At 40.9% G+C, this 7,518-nt stretch overlaps 2 protein-coding genes across 2 annotated transcripts in view; one reads left to right on the top strand and one right to left on the bottom strand.

Annotated features, from left to right (window-relative positions):
• The window catches only part of KIF20B (kinesin family member 20B), a 70,217-nt gene extending 66,938 nt beyond the window's left edge, over positions 1 to 3,279 (bottom strand). Inside the window, exon 1 of the mRNA XM_011965369.1 lies at positions 3,106 to 3,279. The gene's annotated coding sequence lies outside the window, so the exon portion shown is untranslated. The remainder of the gene's footprint in view (positions 1 to 3,105) is intronic.
• An 80-nt stretch (positions 3,280 to 3,359) lies between these two features.
• Positions 3,360 to 7,518, top strand: part of PANK1 (pantothenate kinase 1) — a 125,579-nt gene continuing 121,420 nt past the window's right edge. The window contains exon 1 of the mRNA XM_011965366.1: positions 3,360 to 3,685. The gene's annotated coding sequence lies outside the window, so the exon portion shown is untranslated. The remainder of the gene's footprint in view (positions 3,686 to 7,518) is intronic.

Genomic DNA, 7,518 nt, shown 5'->3' with positions numbered 1-7,518 from the left:
AGACCAGCCTAGTCAAGATGGTGAAACCCCATCTCTACTAAAAATACAAAATAATTAGCCAGTCGTGGTGCCGGGAGCCTGTAATCCCAGCTACTCGAGAGGCTGAGGCAGAGAATTGCTTGAACCCCAGATGTGGAGGTTGCAGTGAGTCGAGATCGCGCCACTGCACTCAAGCCTGGGCGACAGAGAGAGACTCTGTCAAGGTGGGGGAAAAAAAAAAACCCGCTATCTGAAAAATTACTTTCAATTTCAAATTCAGGTAAAAAGTAAAATAATATATGTAAACACATTCAAAACAGTACCTGACACATCACAGGTTTTAAGTTAAATAGGAATAATGCATCAGTAAACTATTACAATTGAATTAAACATAAAATCACTAAACTAAAAGGTAAACTTAAGGATAACCTTAACTAAAAAATACTAACATTCTAATATTTACTGAGAATCTACTAGATGTACAATACCAGAGAGAGGGGGAGGACTCTGACCTATTTTTTGACAAGAGTATAAAATATTCAGATCAGTGACTCCCAAACTAAGGTCCCTAGCTCAAGAAAGTAGTAACAAGCAAAACCCACAGGTATTATACAAAATGAACCAAAGATGGCCCTTGCATGATGGCCCTAAATTGTATACTTCTTCACAGCTGGTAGGGATCTGAGCTCAAACGCCCACTGGATCAAAGACCATAAATGTTTAAAATAAAAATTAAAAAGCCTATGGCCGGGAGCAGAGGCTCACACCTGTAATCCCAGCACTTTGGGAGGCCAAGGCGGGTGGATCACAAGGTCAGGAGATCGAGACCATCCTGGCCAACATGGTGAAACCCCATCTCTACTAAAAATACAAAAAAATTAGCCGGGTTGGTGGCGGGCGCCTGTAGTCCCAGCTACCCGGGAGGCTGAGGCAGGAAAATGGCGTGAACCCGGGAGCCGGAGCTTGCAGCGAGCTGAGATCCGGCCACTGCACTCCAGCCTGACAACAGAGCAAGACTCTGTCTCAAAACAAAAACAAAAACAAAAACAAAAACAAAACCAAAAAAAAGCCTGCTGGGGTGCCAAACTCAAATTCTGAAGCATCCATTTACTTTCAATATGGCCCAAAATAAGCATATTTTTAGCCATTTAGAGCCTGCCAGGTTTGAACGCCCAATGAAACTGCACCCAACATTTGCCAGACACATAAAACCTGGGATTATCAAGACCCCCAAGCTGCTGCTGCCCTTGAGAGTTCTATGATCCAGAGACTCTCCACTGTGCAACATCACTTAGACATTTAAGCCCCTCTATGATTCTTTCCTCCCCACTCCCCATCCCCCTTGCCCTCTTTCCCCTCTGGATGGTGGCCCCTCACCCTGGTCTAGAAAACGTCCCATACTGAGAGGGATTTCCTTTGCCTACAATTCTGTCAAAGTCCTTGTTTATTCCTGTCACCTTGTTGACAATCTTTTTCCTTGATCAGTCTGAAATTCCTAAACGTATCACAAGAACGTGGCTGGATTTTTTCCCCTAAATTGCAAAAGGACTAAGGAAAGCACCGATCTAGATCACGGGGAAGGGGGTGCAGAGCGGGGAGCATTTGCAAAATGTTAAAGTACCGGCTTGACATTTCAAAACACAGAGTTCATGGAAATGCCCAGAAAACTAAAAAACATCTGTGGTTTCAAATAATAACTTTTGGTTTAAAGAAAAAGGTTGATAAATCTTTTAAACTGTTGAATTAAAAAGAATATTCCTGTGTACGAAAAGCAGTTATAATAAAGTATTTGTTCATATGCTTATTTTTCAATGAACAAACTACCTCCTAGCATTTCTAAAAGTGTTGAGATGTAACTTCTTGCAATTTTATATGACTACTACTTATACATGGCTTACCCAACTAAACTGGAAACTTCTTGATGGCAAGAACCTTATCTTATACCACTCTGTAGCCCCTACAACAAATTCAGTGACTTATGTAGGGATAAAGACTCTCTGACTAATGACTTAAAATAATGGTTATAAAGAAAAAACTCTTCTCCCCTCCCCCCCCCAAAAAATCGGTCCTAATCTGTAATACTATATTTCGTGACAGCAGGCTTCAAGACCTCATTTTTCATTTCAAAAGGCTGCTCTGACTGGAAAACTGCATCTTTATTTATCTTCTCTCCAATAAGAATTCGCAATTGGAGACTTTAGTGAAAAATAGTAGAATCTGTTACTGAATGAGGTTTCTGAATGTGGTCTACAAGACACAGCCTCAAAAAGTCTTCACAACTAACTGATGAGTATTTTACGTTATTTTACAATTTAAAATCTGGAGTCTTGGACATGTAATAAAACACATACACTGTTACACTGCCTAACCCACAAGGCATGAACTTGTGTAAACTAGTACTTTAGCAAAAAATATTAGAGAATTGTGCCAGACAGGCATCACTGAACCAGGAAGCGAATCGAGATGGAGAAAGCCTTCTAATAACAGCAGTCACTGTGCCACGAACTCTTCAGCCTGGCACTGCAAAACCCTAGAAGGGCAAGCCCCAAGCACCAGTAGGAGTAGTCTGCAAATAAGTGCACAGAGGCCACCACACGGCTTCCCCCGCAAAAAGGCCGTGTTACCTACCTGCCGAGCAAACTGCTCACCTCAGAGCTTCAGAAAACTAGCTGTGGCAAAAGAGGCCTGTTTCTCAACAACAGAAGCAACAACAATAATAATATTAATGACTGCAAACATTTAGTAACTACTGTGTGCCAGCACTAACAACTTTACACATTACCATTTAATCTTCACAAAAGCCGAAAGAAATCGATACTTTATTGCCGCCTTTTAACCCATAAGAAAACTAAGATACAGAGAGATTAAATGAATTTTCTTGCGTCACTCAACTAATAAGCAGCGGAGGCGAGATTTAAACCCTAACCGAAATAGTATGACTCAATGCTCGCTGCGTACCCAGTGTTCCTACCGCTCCGCAACCCAGTTCCTGACAGTAACCTCTACGGGGGTACGAGCACTGTCGGAACATGTCCACATTGCCAAAGCCGTTTCCCCACCTTAGGCCCCATATATATGCAGTCACCCACCTCCTTCCCTACACCTTCCCCCGGACCACCTTCTCACCTGCAAACGTCGTCTGGTTAGCCGGACCCGCGAGAAGCACTGCGATGTTAGCGTTTTCAAATTCAAACAATGGCGGCCAGGGCACCGCACTGAACGCTGGGAGTGGGTGGAGCGTCCAGAGCTCCGCCAGGGAGCGCCACCGGCTCGCGCGGCGGACTTTCTAGTGGCTCCCGGAAGAAGCTCTCCAATGTGGGGGCGGGTCTTGAAACGCGGGCAGCCAAAGAACGGAAGCAGGCGTGGGAAGCCCGGGTGCCGACGGTCTCGTTTACCTACCAGCTCGGCCAGTCGGGCACTAATAGTGCGCTTCCTCGCGGCTGTCGTAAGTCCCACGCTGTTGACTGTGCCACCGATCTCCGATTCTGTCCTCGAGGCAATAAAGATGTGGCGAAGGCCCGAGGTGAGGCTGCTGCCACTGCACTTAGTCCTGCGACTCCCCAAGGACTGGCCGAGGAATGGCGGGCTAGCCACTTCCCAGTCCTGTCCCTACGGGATCTGAAAAGACTCGGCATCCCGGGATCCGGAGGGTCACTTCCCTCGCTGCATCCCCATTGTGAAACTGCCAGTCTCAAAATTGATGTAGGTAAGCTTATGAATGTTAAAACTAATGAATGCAAGATGCTAAAACAAAGCATTAACTGAAAGGTTGTCGGGGAAGAGGATGTTAGTATCTCAAAGAATCACCCTACAGATCATTTATTATAAAGGGAAAATAGAATTTTACACTGAAGAGATTTATTACACATACCTTAACCAAGTGAAGATACTTAGCATCGCTAATAGCACCTGATACTATTTGTACTAGAAATGTTTGACATGAATCTAATCATGAGGAAACAATCAGAAAAAAACAATGTAGAACATTCTACAAGACAACAGGCCTAGGCTCTTCTTCAGAAGTGTCAGTGTCATGACAGGAAAAAGAAAAAAACGAAGTGGAGAATTGCTTTAGTCGAGAGTCAAAAGAAACCAAATGAAATCTGTGAATCTTGGTTGGTTCATAGATTTAAAAAAAAAACTGTGAAATACATTTGTGGACAATTGGGGAAATTTAAATATGAACTACATATTAGATGAATCAGTTTTAAATTGGTTGCATGTGAGAATGAATTTGTGGTTAAGTGGAAGAATGCCTTTGTTTTTGGAAGGCGCTGGCGCTTGCTAAAGTAATTAACAAAGTGTCACAGTGTTTGCAGCTTACTTTCAAAAGATATGGCAAAAAAATAAAATAGAGAAAGTAAATGTGGCAAAATATTAGTAATTGGTGACTCTAGGTGAAGGGTATAATGGTGTACATCGTACTAGTCTTACAACTTTCTAAAATAACTGAGATTTTCTAAAATAAAAAGAGGAGAGGGAAAAAGGAATAAAATTCTGATCTTTACCACGGCCTCCCAGGTCCTGCACAATCAGGTGTCGGCCAACCTCACTGCCCACTAACTGTACAGTAAGGTGATCTGCTCTGGATACCTCAAACACAACTTCTTTCCAGCATGTATGAACCTTTGCATGGGTTATTCCCTCTACCTGAATTCTTTCTTCGCCATTCAATATGTGGCACTTCCCTTTATCCTTTAGATTACATCTAAAATAGTACCTTCTTAAAGAAGACTTTCCTGACTACTGTATCTCAAGTGAGCACTCTTTTTTTATTTGCAGGTTCAATTTCATTTTTATACTTTTTACAACTAGCAATTGTTGTTTTTCCCCTGCCCCTTAAAATGTAAGTTCTGTGAGTAGAAGAACTGTGTTTTGTTTGGTCACTAATGTATCCTCAATGACTCTGTAACACAAGACAAGCAAATCAATATTTGTTTAACAATGAATGAAGGCTTATGTGGCTGGGTAGAGACCATGGGAAGGAGTTGAGGGAGTGAATCTGGAGGCATGGGCCGACGCCAGACCCTGTAAGTCTTAGCCAAGTTACTGACTTGAGTATTATGAAATGCTTACTGGGTAACCGGTTTTAAGCATGGGCATGGTACAATCCAATGTGCGTCTATCTTTTGAAAAGGTTAATCTCCTGGAGAAACTAGAGGCAGCCAAGGAGGATGCTGTTGCAAGAGATTCCAGGAAAAGATAATGATAATGTGGACTTGGAAGATGGCAGAGGAGTTGCAGAAAAGTGACCAGATTTTAGAGGTATTTTTTCCTACGTTTTTCATTTCAGCACCAGTTGCTGGGTTTTTCCCTTAGGGAGATGCAGAGCCAGCTTGATTGGGAAGTGCTTAAGATTTAGTACCCTTTCCAAAGAATTCCATCTGTGCCCTTAAAGTGAATATTAACATAAAATGAAAAATTTGGTAAGTTAAGTAACATCAAAGTGATTTTCTGCCCTGGCCACAGTCTGTACTGTTAGTAATAGCTAACTTCCTTTATGCCTGGTAGTATTCTTAGCACTTTATACTCATTTAATCCTAAGAGTAACTCTGTAAGGCAATTTGTTGTTAACTCCTATTAATAGAAGAGGAAACTGAGGCGTGGAGCTAGTAAGGAAAGAGTAAAGCTATCTACTAAATAGAAGTGTGGAAGATTAAATCAGGTAATAGTGTAAAGTATTTATAAAAGTATCTGGCACATGTTAAATAATAACTTGTTTCAATTTATATAACAAACAGTGAGACTGGAATTTAAATCTGGGTGATCTGGTTTTAGAGTCCACGCATTCTTTCTCCTCCCAAAGTTTGGATCCAACACCCCTGGAATTCTCTTAAGAAAATACTAAGTGCTTAACTCCTACTGCAAAGCCATTTCTAGAAGCAAGACTGAAGCAACTCACTTTTCAATCCCAAAATAATACTTTTGAGGATGTATTAATTACAAAGGTTTAAATAACAAGTTCAACAAAAATTTATCAGTCACCCACTAAGTGGCAGATTTCTCTACCCTTGAGAGGCCCTTAACAGTCCTTCTTCTAAAGCAGCCCTTCTCAACCTGGGATTTCAAGAGACAATTAATCCCTAAGCCTTTAGGCACCCATTATATATAATGTATTAACTTCTTTCGTGTACATCTAGAATGGCACTGGTTCTACACCATCCTGAAAATAATTTTTTTATCTCCTGTGGTTCATATGGGGAAATCCATATGCAAAGTATTTCAAAACATGACAAATGCTGTAATAGAAATGAACACGGAGTAATGGGAGCAGAGTGAGCATAGCTTAAAGGTAATGCTGTGAAGTCAGACTTGAGATTGAGTACAAGCCCAGCTACTCATAGGGCTCATAAAATTGTTGTGAGGATTAAAATAGCATATGTAAGTTATTTAGTATAATCCTGGCACATAGTAGGTTTCATAATGGTAGTAAGGTAGTAATATTTATTAAATCTGTTTATTAAGTCATTAGAATGCAAACTCATTATTATCTTGGTCCTCTATAGCCCCCACATCTAAAACCATGACTTGCACAAAACAAGTACTCAATAAATACTTTTTGATGTAATAAGGGACATCTACTAGGGAAGATTTCTTAATGTAGCATGTAGGCTGAAGAAAGTGATTGGGATTTGCCAGTGAATTGTAGGAGGAGGCCATTCCAGGCCATGGAAAGCTATGAGACAATGATAAAAAGAACAAGAGTTCACAAAAGATTCCAAAAACTAAATACCTACTTCAGCATGACTGTGAACATTAGCTGAAGTGGGTAATGGCAGGAGATAAGAAAAGTAGGCAGAGGCTAGATCATAAAGGGCCCTGTATGACATGCTAAAGAAGAGCTAGAATTATATTCTCTAAGGCCTAGGTTTTGCTCAGCAGAGGTATGGAAGGAAAAGTGTAGGAAGAGAAGAAACAAGAAGGATTGAGTCTTAGTCTATAATACCAGAATCTTACAAAGTGCAAATCAAGAAATGAGACAACAGGATGTAGAAGTTTAAGCATATCATTTCAGTGTGCAAAGGTAACTGGTACAGGAAAAAATATATGTAACTATCTAGAGCTAAGTGCTTGTCTGTAGGAAGTACATAGATATCTATAATTGATACATGAAATAACATTAGGAGGAACGTATCATTTAAAGATATAGTATTTGGTATAGTAATTGCCAGAAATACTAAAAACAAATTATAAGAATAGTTGCCCCTGAAAGCAGGCCTGGAGATGTGAAAGGGTGAGATTTTTTTATTATAAGATCTTTTTGAATTTGTAATAAACATTTTTTAAAATTTAATGTGTCCTAGCTGGACTTGGTGACTCATGCCTGTAATCCCAATGTTTTGGGAGGCTTAGGTAGTAAGATTGCTTGAGCCCAGGAGTTCAAGACCAGCCTGGAAAACATGGCGAAGCCGTGTCTCTACCAAAAGTACAAAAATTAGCCAGGTGTAGTGGTGTCCTCCTGTAGTCCCAGCTACTTTGGAGGCTGAGGTGGGAGGATGGTTTGAGCCTGGGAGGCGAAGGTTGCAGTAAGCCAACATC

Source organism: Mandrillus leucophaeus, unplaced genomic scaffold (assembly GCF_000951045.1).
Source record: "Mandrillus leucophaeus isolate KB7577 unplaced genomic scaffold, Mleu.le_1.0 Scaffold721, whole genome shotgun sequence".
In the NCBI taxonomy this organism is placed as follows: domain Eukaryota; kingdom Metazoa; phylum Chordata; class Mammalia; order Primates; family Cercopithecidae; genus Mandrillus; species Mandrillus leucophaeus.
Note: the sequence above shows the minus strand (reverse complement) of the source record. Positions and strands in the feature narration are given on the sequence as shown.